The sequence below is a fragment of the Choloepus didactylus genome, chromosome 1 (genome assembly GCF_015220235.1).
Source record: "Choloepus didactylus isolate mChoDid1 chromosome 1, mChoDid1.pri, whole genome shotgun sequence".
Classification (NCBI taxonomy): domain Eukaryota; kingdom Metazoa; phylum Chordata; class Mammalia; order Pilosa; family Megalonychidae; genus Choloepus; species Choloepus didactylus.
The window spans coordinates 93463660-93486520 of NC_051307.1; the positions used below are offsets into that span (position 1 = coordinate 93463660).

Consider the following 22861-nt stretch of genomic DNA (forward strand, 5'->3'; position numbering starts at 1 on the left):
CAAAATTAATTCAAAATAGATCAAACACCTGAATTTAGGAATAAAACTGTAAAACTCTTAGAAGAAAATATAGGGGGAAATCTTCATGACTTTGAATTTGTCAGTGGTTTCTTAACTAAGAAACAGAAGCACAGGCAACAACAACAACAACAAAATAGTTAAATCAGACCTCAACAAAATAAAAAACTTTGCTCATCAAAGAGAACAAAAACAATGTGAAGAGAATGAAAAGATACCCCACAGAATGGGAGAATATAATTGCAAATCACTTATTTGGTAAGGGTTTAATATCCAAACATATAAAGAACTCCTACAGTTCAAAAACAAAAAGAGAAACAACTCAATTTAAAAATGGGCTAAGGACTTTAACATTTTTTCCAAAGAAGATATACATATGGCTTACAGTCACATGAAAAGATGTTTAAAATCATTAATCATTACGGAAATTCAAATCAAAGCCACAATGAGATACCACTTCACACCCACTAGGGGGGCTTTTATCAAAAAATTGAAAATAAGTGTTGGTGAGGGTGTGAAAAAATAGAAATTCTGGTGCATTCTGGTGGGAATGTAAAATAATGCAGCTGCTGTGAAAAAGCTTGGCAGTTCCTCAAAAAGTTAAAAATAGAATTACCTGAGGCATGCTCTTGTGAAACTTAGGGTTATAAATGGGACGCTAAGACCTCCTATAATTAGGCCTAAGAGGCACCTCCAGGGAACCTCTTTTGTTTCTCAGATGTGGCCTTTCTCTCTCTAAGCCAACTCAGCAAATAAATTCATTAACTTCCCCCCAAGAGGGATGTGACTCCCAGGGGAATGAATCTCCCTGGTGACATGGGACATGACTCCCAGGAATGAGCCTGGCCCTGGCAGTGAGGGATTGAAAATGCCTACTTGACCAAAAGGGGGAAAAAAGAAAGGCAATAAACTGAGCTCACAGTGGCTGAGAAATCCCAAATAGAGTCAGGAGACTATCCTGGAGGTTTCTCTTATAAGTAAGCTACAGCTAGACATCTCAAATGGCCACAGTATGCCATGCCCTTACCAAAAGTAGTCCCCAAATACCTAGGTCCCTACCTGAGGTTCCATAAAAGATTCACTCACTAAGTTTTCTTTTTTTTAAATTCAGTTTTATTGAAATATATTCACATACCATACAATCATTTACTGTGTACAATCAATTATTCACAGTACCATTATATAGTTGTGTATTTATCACCATAATCAATTTCTGAACATTTTCATTACCACACACACAAAGAATAAGAATAAAAGTTAAAAAGAACATGAAACATCCCACACCCCCCATCCCTCCCTATTATTTATTTACTTTTTGCCCTTGTTTTTCTCTTCATACTTCCATAAAGGGAGTGGGAGCCACAAAGTTTTCACAATAACATGGTCACACAGTGTAAGCTATATAGTTATATAATCATCTTCAAGAATAAAGGCTACTAGGTTGCAGTTCAACAGTTTCAGATAGCTCTTTCCACCTATTCCAATACACTAAAAACTAAAATGGGATATCTATATAATGTGTAAGAATAACCTCCAACATGACCTCTCTACTCTGAGATCTCTCAGCCACTGAAATTTTATTTTGTTTCATTTCTCTTCCCCTTTTCAGTCCAAGAAGGCTTTCTCAATCCCACGATGGCAGGGCCAAGCTCATTCCCGCCAGTCATGTCCCACATTGCCAGGGAGATTTACATCCCTGGGAGTCCTGTCGCACTATGGGAGAGGGTAATAAGTTCACCTGCAGAGTTGGCTTAGAGAGAGAGGCCACATCTGAGCAACAAAAGAGGTTCTCTGGGGGTGACTCATAGGCACAATTTCTCCTTTGCAGTGACAAACTTCATAAGGGCAAGCCCCAAGATCGAGGGCTTGGCCTTCTAAATTGGTAGCCCCCAATGCTTGTGAGAATATCATTAATTCCCCAGGTGGGGAAATTTAGTATTTCCACATTTTCCCCCAGTCCTTCAAGGGGGATTTGCAAATACATTTTTAATTCTCTGCCCAAATTACTCTGGGATGTATTGGGGCTTCACACTAACCTGTACAAACCAACCAGAATTCAGTCCCTATTCAACATTCCATGTAATTACATAGTGTGTTACAAAAAAACATAGATTTTGCACCTAATAAACATCTCTTTCTTTGGTCTCACACAGAAGTTGAAGTTTTAAAGACAATCATCACTATTGTCCTTTACCCTTTAGTCTGATTTACCTTAGTCCTAACCAAGTCCATTTCATTCCTATCACTAATTGAAGTCTGATTTCTTTTTTCAGACTACTTAACATTTGCTGTATGGGGTAATGCTGATATTCATAGCTGCCAGACTCTAGCTCTGAGTCTCAGATGTCACACAGATACCCAAAGTTCCAAGCACTGACCAGGTTATACACAAAGAGCTCAGTATCTCATAATTTAGAAATAACCATTACAACTGAGGAACAGATGTAACTGCTGTAAGAGTTTACAACCTAGGAACCTTTACAAGCCTTCCCCTGATAACCTATGCTCTCAGATTCAATTCTCAGAGTTTGCACGTTATAGTTAATCCATATTAGTGAGGCACTATAATGTTTTTCTTTCCATTTCTGATTTATTTCACTCAACATACTGTCCTCAATGTCCATTCACCTCAAAACTTCACTCCTTCTAATGGCAGCTCAATATTCCACTGTATTCCACAGTTCACCATTCCATTCATCAGTCGATGTACCCTTAGATCATTCACTAAGTTTTATCTGTCAGAAACTTAAATCCACCAGTGTTCCTATGCCAGACAAGTCCTAAAACCAGAGGAAATAGCCTCTTTAAGAACAACAATCAGATGTAGACCCCTTCCCCATGATGTCGACACCCCCTTTCAATATGAACAAGTTAGGGTGCTTACTGCCTAGATACCCCTGAAGATGGAGAAAGGGATTAAGTGAGAGGAAGGGGTAGTAACAAACAAGATAAGATTTAAAAAAGGTCTATGAGTACTGAAACTTAATATAAATACATATATTTTTAGATGCTGGGGTGTTGGAATAGCTGGATAGAGGTAAATAACATGGTGGAACTGTAACCTATAACATTCTTTGAACAGTTGTTCTATAGCTACCTGTTGAATTGTGCTTTGAAAGTCTCCATCTTTCTGTATATACTCTATTTGCATAAAAAGGAAAAATTGAAACTGCGGAACTGTAACCCATAAAAATTTTTGAAATTACCTACATAACCACTTGTTGAGCTGTACATCAAAAATTAACACCTTTCTGTAAGTATGTTACATTTTGCAATAATGGAAATAGCTGAAGTTGTGGAACTGTTACCCATGACATTCTTTGGAATTTGCTACCTACTTGTTAAATCATACTTTGAAAGTTATCACTGTTATATAGGTTAAAATTCTTAAAAAAAAAAATGCATTAAAAAAATAGAATTACCACTGGATGGCTATCAGGGCAGGGCTCTAGAGTAAAGTGCCAAAGCAGCTGCGATGAGGCAGCTGAGAAGAGAGAGGTTAAGTGATTTGACCAGAGTCACAAAGCAATGAAGTGAGAATTCTACTCAAGAGGAAATGGCTGTCCCTTCATCATCCTCCTCAGCTGGTAAGGTCATTAGACGTTCTGTCACCGGATCTGGTTTCAGTTTCTCAAACCTTGCCCCACCATAGAAAGCCCTTTTCACCCAAAGGAGGTGGAAAGATGTTATAAGATGGCTCTGAGAGATTGCTCTGTGAATCTGTTTTCAGCTATCAAGTGGTGTCTATACAAACAGGTGAAACATGATCAGCAGGGTACTCAGATGGAAAAACTAGCTGGGTTGGTAGAAAAGATGGAGGCAGATGAGTAGCAATTTAAAACCATCAAGCAGCTGCTGGGGTTCCCACTCTCTTCAGGCTGATGTTGCCCTGGATGTCCACCTCTGGAGCACAGCAAGTACAGAGCCAGCAAGGGACTCTTCTCGGTTTCCATAGCCATCCAGAGATTCACAGCTTTATCACCAAATTGTTTATTCACATCCATATTTGGCTTCTCTGTATCTGTCCACAAGAAACAAATACTTAAATGTGTGATCTTACAAGGGAAGCTTTTATTTATTTGTTTTTGAAAGTTTTAGGAAACAGATTAAGACAATTGGTTATAGAGAACCAGGAGTTTTGGGTTTAAATAATATTTATAAAACTACACAAGTCTGGTAGGACACATGCCAGAATTGACCAACTGAATGGCATCTGTCCTGTCATTCATTCAGTGCCTAGAAATTCTCACCAGTCAAGTCCAACATCAAGATCTGTAGTTATAAAATACAGCATTTCTAACCTAAAACAGTTCTTTTTGCAGATGAATGTGATTTCAACTCAGGACCTGTCCAAATGAGGAATTTTTAAATGTTCATTTCTTCTATTTTCAGACATCTAGTTCTACAGATTCTAACTTTTTCTAACCTCTTCTAGACATGCTGGGTGCTGGCATTATTAAATACTTTTTGAATGTTGAAGCTCTGTAAAAATAAAGCAGCAAGCAACCCCCATCCCCGTTTCTTTTTTTTTTTTTTGCTTGCACAAAGATATTTATTACTACAAAATTATTTATGATAATAAAAATTAAAATAATTTAAACTTCCAATAATAGTAGTCTGGTCAAGCACATTATATCCATGTGATGCAACGATTTCGCCACTGTAAACAATATTTTCAAAACTTTTAATGATATTAGGAAATTCTGATATAAGTTTAGGTGCATTAATAGCATGACTGCAACAGCATAAGAATTTTATAGGAAAAAGTCTGGAAGGAAATGTCAAAATGCTAATTTAGGTAGCTTTTGTTGGGGTGTGGCATTTGGGTAATTTTGTTGTTGTTTTGATATATTTTTTTAACCTTCTAAGTTTTCTCCATTGAGTACATGAGGCAATCATGATTAGAAAAGAAGATTGGTCATAAGCATGGCTGCCAGGTGAGACTGGATGCTCTTTGTCTTATGTCTCAGAGACATCAACTTGCTGCCGAGATTTGTAGATGGATGACAATCCTGGGCTTGACTGTATTCAGAAATTCTCTCCTGGGGAAGCAAATGATGACTTCAATTCAACGTAACAATCTGCCAGCAAAGAAATATTGAAGAAATCCTCGCAGGATTACAGTACTTGAAAGGCAGGCAAGATGGCCATTGTTGAGACATCCCATTGCCTCCCACTGTGGGCAGGATGTGGGCTGTCTCACTCTGGCCTAGCAGTGGTGCAGGGTTGTCAGCAGTGTGCCCGGAATACAAATGTGCTGCTGGGCCTCCTTGCTGCTCAAGAAGACAGCTTTGCGGAGTATCAGCGCCCATGGGTGGAGGGCATCTGAACCTCTCTTTGACAGTTATAGCTGCAGGTCAGCTCTAGAGTAACTGTGAGCAGGCTTTCTCCTACCCAATCCTGCGGCTGTGATGGGATAATAGGCCTGCTAGGCAGAGCCCAACATCTAATTTCTATACTAAATGTGTCTCTAAAAGGCATTACCTAAAGTTTGCTTGATAGGACAGGTTTTATTCAATCTATTGAGTCTATCTGAGCTGCTGCAATAATGATAGTCACTCAGCACCTGCCATATGCCAGGCCCTTCATCTACACTGTCTCATTTAATTAAGTCTTTGTTACTGTCATTCGAGGTCTGTATCATTATCTACATTTCATTGATAGGAAACTGACCTAGAGTCTCATCCAATTACAAGAGAGAAGATCCAGGATTGATACTCAGGTTCTTCTAAATTTTAAAGCCATATGATCCTTTTTTTAAAAAAATTCAGTTTTATTGAGATATTTTCACATACGATACAACCATCCATGGTGTAAAATCAACTGTTCACAGTACCATCATACAGTTGTGCATTCATCACCCCAATCAATTTTTGAACATTTTCCTAGCAGCAAAAATAATAAAAAAAAATAAAAAATAAAAGTAAAAAAGAACACCCAAATCATTCCATCTCCCCCAAACCACCCTATTTTTCACTTAGTTTTTGTCCCCATTTTTCTACTCAGCCATCCATACACCAGATAAAGGGAGTGGGAGCCACAAGGTTTTCACAATCACACCATCACACCACGTAAACACATAGTTATGCAATTGTCTTCAAGAATCAAGGCTACTGGGTTGTAGTTCAACAGTTTCAGGTATTTCCTCCTAGTTATTCCAATACACTAAAACCTAAAAACGGATATCTATATAGTGCATAAGAATGCCCTCTCCACTCCATTTGAAATCTCTCAGCCACTGAAACTTTATTTTGTTTCATTTTGCTTCCCCCTTTTGGTCAAGAAGATTTTTTCAAACCCCCGATGCCAGGTCCAGGCTCATCCCCTGGAGTCAAATACTAGGTTGCCAGGGAGATTTACAACCCTGGGAGTCAAGTCTATGTGTAGGGGGAAGAGCAGTGAGTTTACCTGCCAAGTAGGCTTAGAGAGAGAGAGGGGCCACATCTGAGCAACAACAGAGGTTCTCTGGGGGAAACTCTTAGGCACAATTATATGTAGTCTTATCCTCTCCTTAGCAGTAACAAGCTTCATAAGGGTAAGCCCCAAAATCAAGGGCTTGGCCTACTACATTGGTAGTTCCCAGTGCTTGTGAGAATATCAGTAATTCCCCAGGTGGGGAAATTTAATATATCCTCATTTTCCCTCAGGGCAGCTTTGCAAACACATTTTTATTCTCTGCCCAAATTACTTTGGGATGTATCGGTATTTCACACTAATCTGTACAAACCTACCAGATCTCACTTCCTATTCAAAGTTCCATGTAATCATGATGTTTGAATAAACTGACTATACAAGTTAAATTATTTATTGTGCTGTAGAAGATATATATCCTGCACCAAATAAACATCTCTTCCCTTGGTCTCATGCAGAAGTTCAAATTTTAAAACAGTCAATATTGTCCTTTACCCTTTGGCCTGATTTGCCTTAGTCCTAACCAGATCTGCTTCATTCATTTTTCTAATTGAAGTCTGGACTCTTTTTCAGCTTTTTTACAGTTGCTGTACTGGGTAATACTGACATTCATAGCTGCCGAGCTCTAGCTCTGAGCTTCAGGTGTCATACAGACACCCAAAGTTCCCGAGACTGGCCAGGTTATACACAAAGAGATCGGCATCTGAGAATCTGGAGACAGCCATTACAGTTCAGGAATAGATGTGACTGCTCTAAGAGCTCACAATCTAGGGACCATTACAATAAGCATTCCCCTGATAAGCTGTGCTCTAAGATTCAATTCTGAGAGTTTATATGTTGTAGTTAGTTCACATTGGTGAGGCATCATGTCTGTCTTTTCGTTTCTGGGCTACTTCACTCAAAATGCTATCCACAGGATCCCTTCATCTCATTGTGTGTCTCACAGCTTCATTCCTTCTCGCAGTTGCTCAATATTCCATTGCATGCATACACATTTCACCATTCTGTTTTATCAGGCGATGCACCCTTAGGACACCTCCACCCATTGCAAATCATGAATACTGCCTCCATAAACACCAGTGAGCAAATGTCCATTCATGTCCCTGCTCTCAGATTTTCCAAGTATATATCCCATAATGAGGTAGGAGGACCTTATGGCACCCACATATTTAGCTTCTTTTGGAATCACTACATTGTCCTCCAGATAGGTTATACCATTCTACTTCCCCATCAACAGTAAATAGGTACATCCCTCTCTCCATGTTTTCTCCAGCACTTTTTTCCCTATTTATATTTTTCCTACAATTTTATAGAGATACATTCACATACCACACACTCATCCACAGCGTACACTCAGTTGTTCACAGTATCATCATATAACTGTGCATTCATCACCACAATCAGCACTTGAACATATTCATTACTACTATATTAAGCAAAGTTATCCAGAAACAAAAGGACAAATACTGTATGGTCTCACTAATATGAACTAACATTAATGAGCAAACTTTGAGAGTTAAAGCTGAGAACACAGGTTATCGGGAGATAGAAAGAGGGTAGAGATCGGGCATTTGATGCTGAAGGAGCATAGACTGTTCAACAGGATTGATTACTGTATAGATCCAGAAATGGATAGAGTAATACTGTGTGATGGTAGCACCATATTATAAGTACACTGACCAAAGACGTCTGTGAGTAAATCTGAAAGAGGAGGGCTAGGGGCATGTAAGGCACCAGAAGTAAAAATAGACAGTAACGACTGGGACTGTATAACTTAGTGAAAACTAGAGTCAGTGACTGTGACTAAATGTACAAATATAAAAATGTTTTTACATGTGGGAGAACAAATGAATGTCAACCTGCAAAGTGTTGAAAAAGGGATGATATTTGGGAAAAAATAAAATCAAAGATAACTGGAGTCTATGGTTAACAGTAATATTGTAATATGCTTCCATTAAATGTAACAAAGGCAATATACTAAAGCTAAATGTGTATGAGAGAGGGGTATAAGAGAGGGATACGGGATTCTTGGTAGCAGTGTTGTTGTCTGACCTAATTATTATATTGTATTGTATGGTATTTTATTTTTTTATTATCTTTTTTATTATTCTTTAAGCAAAACCCTTTGAAATACTGAAATCCTGAGTTACTGTCATCAGTGGATTCAAGCAATTCTGTAGCAAATATATCCTTTAAAAGAGTACCTCACATACCCCAACAGAATTACCACATGACCCAGCAATTCTACTCCTACTAGGTAAATATTTAAAAAAAAAAAAAATTATTTTAAACAGGGACTCAACAGATGCCACAGCAGCACTATTCACAAAAACCAAGAGATGGAAAAAAGCCAGGTGTCCATCAACATATAAATGGATAAACAAAATGTGCTATATACATACAATGGAATATTACTCAGCCACAAAAAGGAATGAAGTTCTGATAGATAAATGCTACAAGATGGATCAACCTTGAAAACATTATGATAAATAAAATAAGCCAGATACAAAATGACAAATACTGCATGGTTCCACTTATATGTGGTATCTAAAATATTCATAGAAAAAGAAAGTAGAATAGAGGTTACCAGGAGCTGGGGGAAGAGGGGAATGGAGAGCTAGTCTTAATGGGTTATTATTATAACCCATTAATGGGGGAGTTATTCTTATTTAGGGTGAGGAAAAAGTTCTGGAAATAGATAGTGGTGATGGTTACACAACACTGTAACTGCACTTAATGCCAATGATTTTTAATACTTAAAATGGTTAAAATGACAAATTTCATGTTATACATATTCTGTAATTTTTAAAAAAAGATATTACATAGGGAGAAAACAGCAAGGGAAATGTTCTAGAAAAAGGAGAATAACAAAAATGCAAATAGTCTAAATACACCAAAAGACAGAGATTGGAAGAGCGGATGTAAAAACATGATGGAACTATATGATGTCTACAAGAAACACTTCATAAATAAAGATAAAGGATATATTTCTTTGATAATTTCCTCCCCTGTCTTTGTATTCCCTGTTTTTTCTTTCTGGAACCCTAATAGTCAGATGTTGATCCTCCTATACTTTGGTATCTTCTTTTCTCCTGATTTCCTTTTTCTACTTTTTTGCAGATTACCTCAACCTTTATTACTCTGTTGAGTATTTTTATTTATATCATATGTTCTTTCTTTCTAAATGCTCTGCTGTTCTTTTTCATAGATCCTTGTTATATTTCTTGGCCACAATATCTTCTTTTCTCCTTCAATGAGTATTAATTCTAGAGTTTCGTAAGTTTTTTGTTTTGTTGCAGCCTAAACTGTCTTTTTTTTTTTCTGGGTTTCTTTTGTCATGTTTATTTTTCTCTGTCTTTAATGTCAGAGATAACCTTCAAATATTTAGTGGTTTTGGTTTCCCTTTCATACTTTAAAACATAGCACTAGATGCTCAACTTCACTAGCTATTATGGAAATGCAATCAAAACCACAATGAGATATCATCTCACACCTATTAGAATGGCCATTATAAAAAAAAAAATTAGAAAGCTACAAGTGCTGAAGAGGATGTAGAGAAAGAAGTACACTTATTCATCATTGGTTGGAATGTAGAACGGTGCAAATCATTCTGGAAAACAGTTTGGAGGTTCCTCAGGAAGCTAAATATAGAACTGTCAAATGATCCAGCAATCCCATTATTAGGTACACACTCAAAGGAATTGAAGGCAAAGATACAAATGCACATCTCTACACCAGTGTTTACAGTGGCATTATTCAGGATTGCCAAAAGATAGAAACAGCCCAAATGTCCATCAACTGACAAGTGGATTAACAAACTGTGGTATATACATACTATGGAGTATTACGCAGCTGTAAGACAGAATAAAGACATGACACATATAACAGCATGAATGAACCTTGAGGACATTATGTTGAACAAAATTAGCTAAAAACAAAAGGACAGATATTGTATGGTCTCACTAATATGAACTAACTATAATGAGCAAACTCAGTGCTAAAGTTAAGAACACAAGTTATCAGAAGACAGAAAGAGGGTGGAGATTGGGCATTTGATGCTCAAAGAGTACAGAATGTTCAACAGGATTGTCTGTAAAGATCCAGAAATGGATAGCACAATAGTATCTAATGGTAGCACAATACTGTAAGTATAAAAAACAAAGCTGAGTGTCAGTATAGTTGGAAGAGGAAGTCTAGGGGCATGGATGACACCAGAAGGAGAGACAGAGAATAAAAATTGGGACTGTATAACTTAGTGAAACCTAGAGTGGAAAATGATGGTGATTTAATGTACAAATGTAAGAAAGTTTTTACATGAGGAAGAACAAATGAATATCATCATTGTAAGGTGCTGAAAATGGGATGGTATATAGAAAAAATACAATTAATGCAAACTAGGGTCTATAGTTAACAGTAACAGTGTACTATTTTTCCATTAATTGTAACAAAGGCAATATACCCAAGCTAAATGTCAATAAAAGGGGGGATATAAAGGAAGGGTTTGGGACTTTTATTGTTGTGATGATTGTGTCTCCTTTTTATTTTTTTATTATTCTTTATTTAATTTTTTTTTCCCTCTTCTTCTTTCTTGTGCAAGAAATGGAAATGTTCTCACATAGATTGTGGTGGTGACTGCATAACTGTGATTATACCAGGAGCCACTGATGGTTCACTTAGGATGGATTGTACAACATGTGAAAAAAACTTAAAAAAATAAGCAGAATGATACAAGTGCTGGAGAAGATGAGGAAAGAGAGATATACCTATTCACTGTTGGTAGTAAAGTAAAATGGTACAGACCCTCTGGAGGGCAGTGTGGTGGTTCCACAGGAGCCTGGGTATCGGGCTGCCATATGATTCTGCAGCCCCATTATGTAGTGTATACTTGGAAGAACTGAAAGCAAGGACACAAATAGACATTTTCTCACTGATATTTATGGCAGCATTATTCACGAGTTACAACAGTTGGAAGTGGCCTAAGGGTACATCAATGGATGAACAGGGGGTGGGGAACTGTGGTGCATACATACAATGGGATATTATTGAGCGGCTGCAAGAAAGACTGAAGTCGCAAGGCATGCAATTAGGTGAATGAATCTTGAGGGCACTATGTTGAGTGAAATAAGCCAAAAACGAAGGGACAAATATTTTAAGTCCTCACTAATACAAACTAGCTATAATGAGCAAATGCTGAGAATTGAATGTAAGAGCATAGGTTATCTGAGGACAGAAGATGAGCAGAAATTGGGCAATCAATGATTAAGGAGTACAGAATGTTCAATAACGCTTATTGTAAAGGTTCTTAGATTTGTAAACTCTTACAGCAGTCACATCTATCTATTCCTGAGTTTTAACTGTTATTTCTAAATTTTGAGATGCTGTACTCTTTGTGTATCACCTGGTAGCTTCCTGGAAATTTGGGTACCTGTGTGGCACCTGAGACTCAGAGTTAGAGTTCTGCAGCTCTGAAAGTCAGAATTACTCTTTACATCAACTGTTAAAGTTGAAAAAGAGATCAGACTACAGTTAATGAATGAAACAGACTTGTTTAGGACCAAGGTAAATTAGAATACAGGATAAAGGATGATATTGACTATATTTTAAAACTCCAACTTCTGTATGAGACCAAAGGAAGCAAGATTTATTTGGTACAAAATTTATATTTTCTGTAGCACACTATTTAATTTAACCTGTCTGGTCAGTTTATTTAAGCAATGTATTGTTTAAACATGGAACCTAAAATAGGGAATAAGACCTTGTTACTCTACAGGCTAATGTAATACCCCAATATATCCTAGAATATTTTGGGCAGAAAATAAAAAAGTATTTGCAAAGTTCCCTAGAGGGACTGGGGGAAAATGTGGAACTATTAAATTATTAAACTTGGCAAAGCTAAGCCTATTTATAACTATGCATAAGAGTCACCTGCAGAGAACCTCTTTGGTTGCTCAGAAATGGCCTGTATCTCTAAGCCAACTCGGCAAATTAACTCACTATCCTTCCCCGTACATGGGACAAGACTCCCAGTGGTGTTAAGTCTCCCTGGCAATGTGGGACATGGTTCCCAGAGATGAGCCTGGACCTGGCATCATGGGATTGAGAATGCCTTCTTGACCAAAAAGGAGAAAAGAAATGAAACAAAATAAAGTTTCAGGAGCTAAGAGATTTCAAATAGAGTCAAGAGGTCATTCTGGAGGTTATTCTTATGCATTACATAGATATTCCTTTAAGTTTCTAGTGTATTAGAATAGCTAGAAGGAAATACCTAAAAACTGTTGAACTATAACATAGTGGCCTTGATTTGTGATGATGACTGTATAACTATATAGCTTTTATCGTGTGACTGCGTGATTGTAAAAGCCTTGTGACTAACACTCCCTGGATCTAGTGTATGGGTAGATGAGTAATAAAATATAGATGGATAAATAAATAAATAAATATATAAATATATAAATACTAAGGGGAGATAAGAGGTATGGGATGTTTTGGGTGTTCTTTTTTATTTTTATTTACTTTTTTTAAAATTTTTTATTGTTTTGGAGTAATGAAAATGTTCTAAAATTGACTGTGATGAATGCACAACTATATGATGCTATTGTGAGCCACTATTTGTATACTTTGGATGCATTATACGGTATGTGAATATATCTCAATAAAACTGCATTAAAAAAAAACACATAGCACTAAATTTCCGGTAGCTCTGTATGTATGGTAAGACTTGTTAATGGGATGGACTTCCCTGTAGGATATAATGTAGGGATCTGGTTATTTTATGTTGGTTTTATAAATATTAGTACTCAAAGTCTTTTCTTTTAGGCTAGTGAGTTTCCCCAGAGAAGAAAACTCCAGCCTTCAGAGAGGAATTATCAGCCACGTAAGAAAAGGGCTAGAGATCTTACCATTCTAAATGACAATTGTCATTAATACCTGTTTTCAACTTGGAACCTCACCCCTCTCTTTAGGGGTGCCTATTTTCAAATGCAGTTGAAACCTGATTTTTCAATTATACACTCTTCTTTAAAAATATTTCCTTTTAGGTAAAAGGCCAATTTGCCAAAAAAAAAAAAAAAGTCTCACTGAAAAAGCTATCTGGGATGCAGAGTCTAAGAAGGACCACATAATCATGCTTTATCAGCGTGCATACCTACCTCAGGAAAAGCAATAATGTATACTAAGTGACTTGGAAAAATGGCTTCATTTTTTTCAGTTATGTTCTCTACATACTCCAAGAGAGTGGGATGCTGAAAAATGTATGTGGGCTGATAAAATTTTGATACATATTCCCAAAACTCAAACATGAGAAAAACTATGAAGAATTTAATAAGAAAAGTGAAAAATTAAATCAAACTCACAACTCTTAATTTAATTTAGCTAAGATCTTGAACTCTGGAGACATGGGTTCCAGTTTTGCTTTGTCGGTAACTTATGCTCAGCTAGAATGATGGGAAAGTCACCTAATAATGAAATGTTAAAACTGTTTAATGAAAAAAGTGGAAAACTCTGTTCTTTGGGAAAAAAGTGTTTTATAAATACAAGGCATTATAATGATAGAAACTTTGCTGCCAAACATGAAATTAATATTGATAGCTTCTTACTTTAAATAACAAAGAACAAAGCTAAAGAACTAGAATAGTTTCTTTAAAAGTTTTAAAATAAATCCTTAAAATGGTAAAAAAAAAGTTGAAAGTAAAACAAAACTCTCAAAATATAATTCAGGAAGGAATTAAATCATGCATTACACAAAATGACTTTAAAGAAAAAACTCTAAGAAAGCATGAGACAAATCACCAGTAGTAATCAGTCAACCATTTTTATCTTCTATATTAAGGGGGAAATGTCAATTTAGAACCATGTCAGTTTAATACATCAACTTAATCCTGTTAGATATTATTTTATGAATTCATAATGAAGTGTAAAATAAGACTAACAGACTCAAATCATTTTCCAATAACTTGAAATCGATTTTAGATCTGAAAATCATACTTCAAAGTTATATCCATGCCTAGAAAGGTTCCTAAAACAGGTACACATTACATTTTTTACTACATAAATAAATGTGGCACTGAGGAAACCAGAGGAAGAGTAAAGAAGGAGAAAATAAAGGAAACTAATATTTGCTGAGCATATATAAGCACTGGAACCTTTGTTAACTGCTTTATATAGCCATAATTTCATTTAATTCACAAAACCTCTTTGTGAAGTAGACACTGCATATATGAGGAAATTGCTATTTAGGAAGGTTAGAACTTGCCTATGAGTCACATAAAGCTAGTAGGTGATGGAATTAAAATTCAAAAGTAGTTCTTTCTGAATTAAAGGCCCATGCATAAATATGCAAGCTCTTTTCTTTATAACACACTTACTGGTATGCTATAAATTATTTTTTTTTAATGCTGGAAAACAGGTACATGATTAACAGGTAGCTCCATTATCCTAGTAAAAACCAGAGATTTTTGCAAGAGACACTATTAATACAGATACCAGACCCCATCATTAAATTACTTCTTCAGAATCCTAAATAACAAGTTAGACACAGAGACTGTTACTAAATATTACTCTTAAGATGCATAGGGATAACAGGTTATATAACTATTCTACACTTACACTCTTTAAAGTAACTGGACTGGACTTTCCTTTAGATTTTACAATAGGATGGCCCAAAAATTAAATTAAGAGGAGAGAGGGGCTATTTTTCTGAGTCTTACTCAGATTCCCTGCCTCATTCTCCAAATCTCCTGGAATTTTTACTCCTTTATTTTCCTGAGAAAAAAAATGATTATAATTTTTTTTTTAAAGTAAACACGAAATGTGTGGATGGATGGGTAGAAAAGCAGGGACAAAAACTAAATGACAAATAGGGTAGGATGGGGGGGATGGTTTGGGTGTTCTTTTTTTACTTTTTTTTATTCTGATTCTTTCTGATGTAAAAAAAATGTTCAGAAATAGATTGTGATGATGAATGCATAACTGTATAATTGTACTGTGAAAAGCTGATTGTATACCATGGATGATTGTATGGTACGTGAATATATTTCAGTAAAACTGAATTTAAAAAAAAAAGTAAATACTAAAACTTTTAATGATTTTATATTGTGATTAAAGCTTTACATACCACCCCCTCCCCCAAATGATTTGTAAAAAAGTAAAAGGAAGCTTTTCAGTTTAAAAAAAAAAAAAAAAAAAAAGAGTACTGGGGAGCAATGATACAACAAAGTATTATAGTTTCCATACAGCAACAAGCAATGCAGTAAGACTTCCAAATACAAAGTTAGTGTAAGCATGAAGATTTTTAAATATTGGTCCTCCAAAACTGAAACTTTAAATTTAGGTAAATTCCTTAGTTTGTAAATTTTCAAAATTAATCAATGTTTGAATTTGTTGGGGAAAGTTTTATTAATAAACCATATAATTACAACAAAATTTTCTACATTCCATGACAGTGGTTATCAAATTTGAGTGTGCATTAGATTAACTTGGAGAGCTTGTTAATCTAGGCACTATCCTCCTGTTCTAGTTTGCTAATGCTGCCAGAATGCAAAACACCAGAAATGGACTCGCTTTTATAAAGGGGGTTTATTTGGTCACACAGTTATAGTCTTAAGGCCATCAAGTGTCCAAGGTAACACATCAGCAATTGGGTACCTTCACTGGAGGATGGCCAGTGGTGTCCGGAAAACCTCTGTTAGCTGGGAAGGCACATGGCTGGCATCTGCTCCAAAGTTCTGGTTTCAAAATGGCTTTCTCCCAAGACGTTCCTCTTTAGGCTGCAGTTCCTCAAAATGCCACTCTTAGTTGCACTTGGGGTATTTATCCTCTCTTAGCTTCTCCAGAGCAAGAGTCTGGTTTCAACGGCCATTCTCAAAATGTCTCTCATCTGCAGCTTCTGTGCTTTCTTCAAAGTGTCCCTCTTGGCTGTAGCTCCTCTTCAAAATGTCACTCACAGCTGCATTCAGTTCCTTCTGTTTGTCAGCTTATTTATATAGCTTCAGTGATCAAGGGCCACCCTCAATGGGTGGGGCCACACCTCCATGGCAATGATCTCATCAGAGTTTTCACCTACAGTTGGGTGGGGCACATCTCCAGGGAAACACTCAAAGAATTACAATCTAATTAACACTGATAGGTCTGCCCACACAAGATTACATCAAAGATAAGGGTGTTTGGGGGGACATAATACATTCAAACTGGCAGACCTCCAGAGTTGCTGATATCACCCAACTGTGGTGAGACCCAATAATATGTAAGCCTAACAGGTTCCCAGGTAATGCTGCTGCTGCTGGTCCAGGAACCAAAATTTGAGAAATCTGCTCTGGGATAAATAATGGTATGTTCTATAGAACTGTAGATTAGCAGAAAAGGCATAGATTTCTAAACTAAGACAATAATTTGAATGTGTACAAAAAAGCAACAGTTATTTTCTGAAAGGAGCTAAATGAATGGCATTCTGTAACCATCTCTGTGTGTTTCTATGTTTGCCCACATTTGGGGAGAATGCTAAGCCTGAACACAAGTTAACTTCAAAGTTGTAACAATGGTATAGATGTATGTTGTAGATTATACCTTTCCACAAAATAATTTGTGAAAGATCATTTGGTTGTTTCCTGATATTCTTAAAGATGCCTGAATGAATGCTCAATGCCCAAAATTATTACTTATCACTAATATGATCTAGACTATCTAAATGTTGAAGTCCTGTTAACATAAAATAGCTAAGGAAGATTTTTCTTCTCCTAGCCATGGTTAAAATCTGTGAAAAGTCAATGAGGTACAGATCTAGAGTTATATTACTAAAATTTTTCAAAAATCATAAATGCAAAAAGTTTATTTTCAATCTTCTTGACCAAAAGGGGGAAGAGAAATGAAACAAAATAAAGTTTCGGTGGTTGAGAGATTTGAAGTTGAGAGGTCACTCTGGAGGGTATTCTTAGGCACTACATAAATACCCCTTTTTAGTTTTTAGTGTTTTGGAATGGCTAGAGGGAAACACCTGAAGCTGTCACCCAGTAGCTTTGATTCTTGAAGATTATTGTATAACTATGTAGCTTACATGGTGTGACTATGTGATTGTGAAAATCTCGTGGCTCACACTCCCATTATCTAGTGTATGGACAGATGAGTAGAAAAATGGGAACAAAAATTAAATGAAAAATAGGGTGGAACAGGAGGATGGAATGTTTTAGATGTTCTTTTTTTACCTTTTTTTTTTTTGGAGTAAGGAAATGTTCAAAAATTGATTGTGGTGATGAATGTACAACTATATGATAGTACACTGTGGATGATTTAGGGTATGTGAATATATCTCAATAAAACCATATTTTAAAAGGTAAGCAAAATAAAAAAATAAATAAGATAAAAAAAGTTTCTTTTCAGATTTTACGATGTCTAACCCCTATCCCATAAACACTGCTCATATCCTACAATAACTCTCCAGCTGTATACTAACAATATGTAAAATTGTTGATGAAAAAAAAATGAAAGAGAAATACAAATCAAGATAGGTTTATGACACCCATAGTAGGGGGTCATTCATTAATTTATCCAAAAGTCTATTAAGAGCATATTATATGGCACACAGTGTTATAGATGCTAGGGATACAGATAGAGATGCTACTCTCATAAACCTTGTATTATAAGAGGGGAAACAATCAATAAACAGGGACATACTATGAAGGAAATAAATCAAGGAAGAGTGGTTGAGGTCACTTGGACAGGGTTATCATGAACCTCTCCAAGAAAGTGAGTTTTTTGGTTGAGGGGTCTAACATTTATTGATCATTTACTATGAGCTAAGGATAATTCTAAGAACTTTACAAGTGCTGACTCACACTTGAGCCAAGATCCAAAGGATGAGAGGAACCTAGTGACACAAACATTTAAAGGCATTCCATGAAGAGAGAAGAGCAGGTGTAAAGGTCATGAAGGGGAAACAAGTTTGATAAGTTTGATGAATTAGAAGGAGAGGGAAAAATAAAAGCACGTGACCAGGATTTAATGAACTAGGTCCATGAATGAATCAAATTGAAGCTTGAGAAGTAGGCAGGGGCCATATATATGGCCTTTTAGGCCCTGGTAAGGTGTTTGTACTTACCAATCACCTTACCAGGGCCTATAAATGAACAATCACTTACACAGTTGTGTTTGATTGGTTTTGCAGGGAAGTGACATGGTCTGATAGGCATTTTTTAAAATATAATTTTTAGCTGCCATATTGAGAATGCTTTCAACAGGTAAGCGTGGAAGCAGGGAGACTAGTTAGGAGGTTGCTGCCGTTTATGGTAACAGATAATGGGGCTTAGGCTAGAGTTTCAGCAGGGAAGAGAAGTAGACAAATTTAGGATATACTGAGGTAGAACAGATACAGCTTGCTTATAGACTGGGGGGAGGGTGTGTTAGTGGTAAATAAAGGATGATTTCCAGGTTTTTCACCTGAGAAACTTGGTGAATGGTGATAACAGTTATTGAGATGAATGGATTTGCTAGGGGCAAAACATAGTTTCTTTGATGTCCAACCTTCCCCTTTTGGGGGGAGAGATGGGGCACCAAGTCAAGATATATTTGAGATGCCTATTAGACATCCAAGTGGAAATATAAAGTAGACAACTAAATATCTTAAGTCTAGGGCTTAGACACAGATCAGAACTGAAATTATTTGTTGAATGAATACAGTGAAGAATCAAAGCTGACTCTCCTTGGGGAGGAGTCACAACTTAACTCCTGCCCACGCCAAAGCAAAATCTCTGAGGAGCCTCCTCAAAATCCTACAGTGCCTAAGTCTTAAGAACTTCAATCTGGTCAGTCCCTATTATTTCCTAAATAAGGAAATATAAGAAAGATTGACATAAGTCTTAATTTTAAGATAACACAGTTCTTCAATGACACTATCTTTAAAACAAACATTTCAAGTGGTTATTCTATACTTTTCCATTGGTCCTGGCTGCTTATCCTTTCAGTCTGGTTTCCAGCCCCTCCACAGATTTTATGAAATAGTCATGGCCACAGTGGGTTTCTAAGAACTCTAAATCACAAACCGTACACGTTCAAGTTTCATAGCTTATTTTCCATGTAAATTGGTTGTCCATTCATAATTTTAAAAAATATTAAGGACAACATAGTTCTTTAGTGACACTATTTTTAAAACAAACAAATCTTTCAAGTGTTTATCCTATACTCTAATAAAAAGCCCTATTTTGCAAAATGAAGTGTGTATTTTATACAGGGAAGAAAAAAATTCAGTTGAATAAAATCTTTTGACTTACCTAATCAAGCTATCTTCAAGATGTGAAACATTAGTATCTTCCTAAATAAATTTTAAACTAAAAAGTATCACAGTGTTAGCAGACTGAGATTCTCCCTACACATTATCAAAGTTATAAATAATATGCATTATTTATCAAAGTTATAAATTAGTTCTCAAAGTTATAAATATTTAATTTACCAAAAAAGCCTATTTCAATGTAAGGAGTTAAAATTTTTTTTATTCCTTTTATTACCAAATCAAGGAAAGTATTTTGAAATTTTCTTAAGACTTACAGAAATTATCATACTAACACTGGTTATATTTTGAAGGATTGACACTTAGCACATGTAACATCATCTCTCTTATTTTCTGACACAAATTACAGAGGATCTGAATGCCAAGCTTTTGGACACTTAAAAGGGAAGCATACTTACTAATATTCTCTTTGAGAATGTTCTGAATGAATTCTACTATATTACTGAAGCCCCAAGGGCCCATTAAATCCAATCATATGAAAGATAGTCATCATTATTTTCAAAGTTAAGGAAGTAAATAGGCTCTTCATTATTTCCTCTTTTCGCTTTCTCATTCACTCACTCACTCATTCATTCATTCAATAAATACTATGAAGGCATTTATTGTACAAAAAAAAGATAGTTAGACTCTTAGGGGGTCCTGCCCCAATCAGATGGCAGAATGAGATGCTTCAGGGCTCTGCTCCCCGCATAGAAGCTTTGAACAACCAGCAAGGACTGGCAGAAACATCTTTCTCAAAGCTCCAGAAAACAGTTAAAGGATTATAGTAACAGAGCAAGCACCAAATTAAGAAAAAGGCTCCTTAAAAGTTGGACATTCAGTACAATGCCTGGGACTTTCAGGAAACTGTTTCCTACGGAGGAGGGGACATTTGTGTCCTTGTAAATGGCGGAATTTCTATGATCACATGTGCATGCCCAACACAAGCTCGTGCTCAGAAAGATCAGGGAGACCCCTTAGATTTGCCCTGAAACTATTCTCTAAACTCAATCTTTGGATAAGCCCCGAAGGAGAGTACTTGCAGAGTTACATCGGCAAAGACAGGGAAAGGTATTTTCTCTTTCTTCCTTCCTTTTTTCAGGGCCTGCGTATTCCCTGAGACGCAACAATAGTGAAATTAGGTCAGTTACCCTAAAATGGCCTCTATACGTGCAAGTGAAAGGAAGAGTCAAACGTCTCTTACCTGAAATCAAAAGCTAGAAGTGACTACCCTTAGTGAGGAAGGCACACGAAAAGTAGAGCTGGGCCAAAAGCTAGGCCTCTTACACCAAACAGTTAAACAAGTTATGAATACAAAAGAAAAGTTCTTGATCAAACCAGCCACAATATTCCCTTAAGCCACAGCCTGATTCAGAGCAAAGTCCTAACTCTCTCCAATTCTAAGACAGCTGAGATAGGTGAGGAAGCTGCAGAAGAAAAGTTTGTAGCTAGCAGAGGTTGGTTCGTGAGATTTAAGGAAAGAAGCTGTCTCCATAACAGAAAAGTGCAAGGTGAATCAGCAAGTGCTGATGGAGAAGCTGCAACAAGTTATCCAGAAGATCTAGCCAAGATAATTAATGAAGGTGGCAACACTAAACAATAGATTGTTGATGCAGATGAAACGATTCTGTTAGAAGATACCATCATTATAATACTTTCATAGCTAGGGAGAAGACCATGTCTGGCTTCAAAGAGTCAAAGGACAGACTGACTCTCTTGTTAGGGTCTAATGCAGCTGGTGACTTTAAGTTAAAACCACTGCTCATTTACCATTCTGAAAATACTAGGGCCCTTAAGAATTATGCTAAATCTACTCTGTCTGTGCTCTATAAATGGAACAAAGCCTGGCTAACAGCACATCTGTTTACAATACGGTAAACAGATATTTTAAGCCCTCTGTTGGGATTCATTTCAAAATGTTACTGCTTATTGACAATGCACCCACAAGCTCTAATGAAGATGTAAAAATGAGATTCATGTTGCTTTCATGACTGATAACACATTATCCTGCAGCTCATGGACCAAGGGATTGTACGATTTTCAAGTCTTATGATTTAAGAAATACCTTTTGTAACGTTATAACTGCTACAGATAGTATTCCTCTGATGGATCTGGGAAAACTAAACCGAAACTCTTCTGGAAAGGATTCATCATTCTAGAAGCCATTAAGAACATTCATGATTCATGGGAAGAAGTAAAAATATCAACATATTAGCAGGAATTTGGAAGAAGTTGATTTCACCCCTAATGGATGACTTTGAGGGGTTCAAGACTTCAGTGGAGGAAGTAACTGCTGATGTACTGGAAACAGCAAGAGAACTAGAAGTGGAATGTGAAGATGTGACAGAATTGCTGCAATCTCATGATAAAACTTGAAAAAATGAGAAACTGCTTCTTATGGATGAGCAAAAAAAAGTGGTTTCCTGAGATGGAATCTACTCCTAGTGAAGATGCTATGAATACTTTTGAAATGACAACAACAAAAGGATTTAGAATATTACATAAACTTAGTTTATAAATCAGCAGCAGAGTTTGAAAGAAGTTCTACTGTGGGTAAAATGCTATAAAACAGCATCATATATTACAGAGAAATGTTCTGTGAAAGGAAGAGGCGATCAATGTGGCAAATTTCACTGCTGTCTTATTTTAAGAAATTGCCATAGCCACCCAACCTTCAGCAACCACCACCCTGATCAGTCAGCAACCATCAACATAGAGGCAAGATCCTCCACCAGCAAAAAGATTATGACTTGCTGAAAGCTCAGAAGATGGTTAGCATTTTTTAGCAATAAAGTATTTTTATTGAAGGCGTCTGCATTGTTTTTTTTTAGACATAATGCTACTGCACACTTAACAGACTACAGTACAGTGAAACATAACCAAAGAATTCACGTGACTCACTTTATTGCAGTGGTGTGGAACCAAATCCATGATATCTCCGAGGTATGTCTATAAGTAGATAGATGGATGGATTGATCAACAGACAGAATGATAAGGTAAATGTGGCAAAATGTTAAAATTGCAGGATCTGGGTATTTGGGAGGTAGGGGTATTAGGAGTTCTATGTATGGGGTTTGTATTATTTTTGTAACTGTCCTGTGAGTTTGAAAGTATTTCTATTCTATGGTAGGCAGAAGCATAAATTGGTCCCCCAAACTCTCCTGCTCTAATCCCTGGAAG

The 22861-nt window shown here is 36.4% G+C and overlaps 1 protein-coding gene and 1 pseudogene across 1 annotated transcript in view; one reads left to right on the forward strand and one right to left on the reverse strand.

Moving 5' to 3' along the window:
* LRCH3 (leucine rich repeats and calponin homology domain containing 3) overlaps positions 1–22861 on the reverse strand; it is a 209431-nt gene that overhangs the window by 172183 nt on the left and 14387 nt on the right.
* Positions 3575–3998, forward strand: LOC119534871 (annotated as a pseudogene).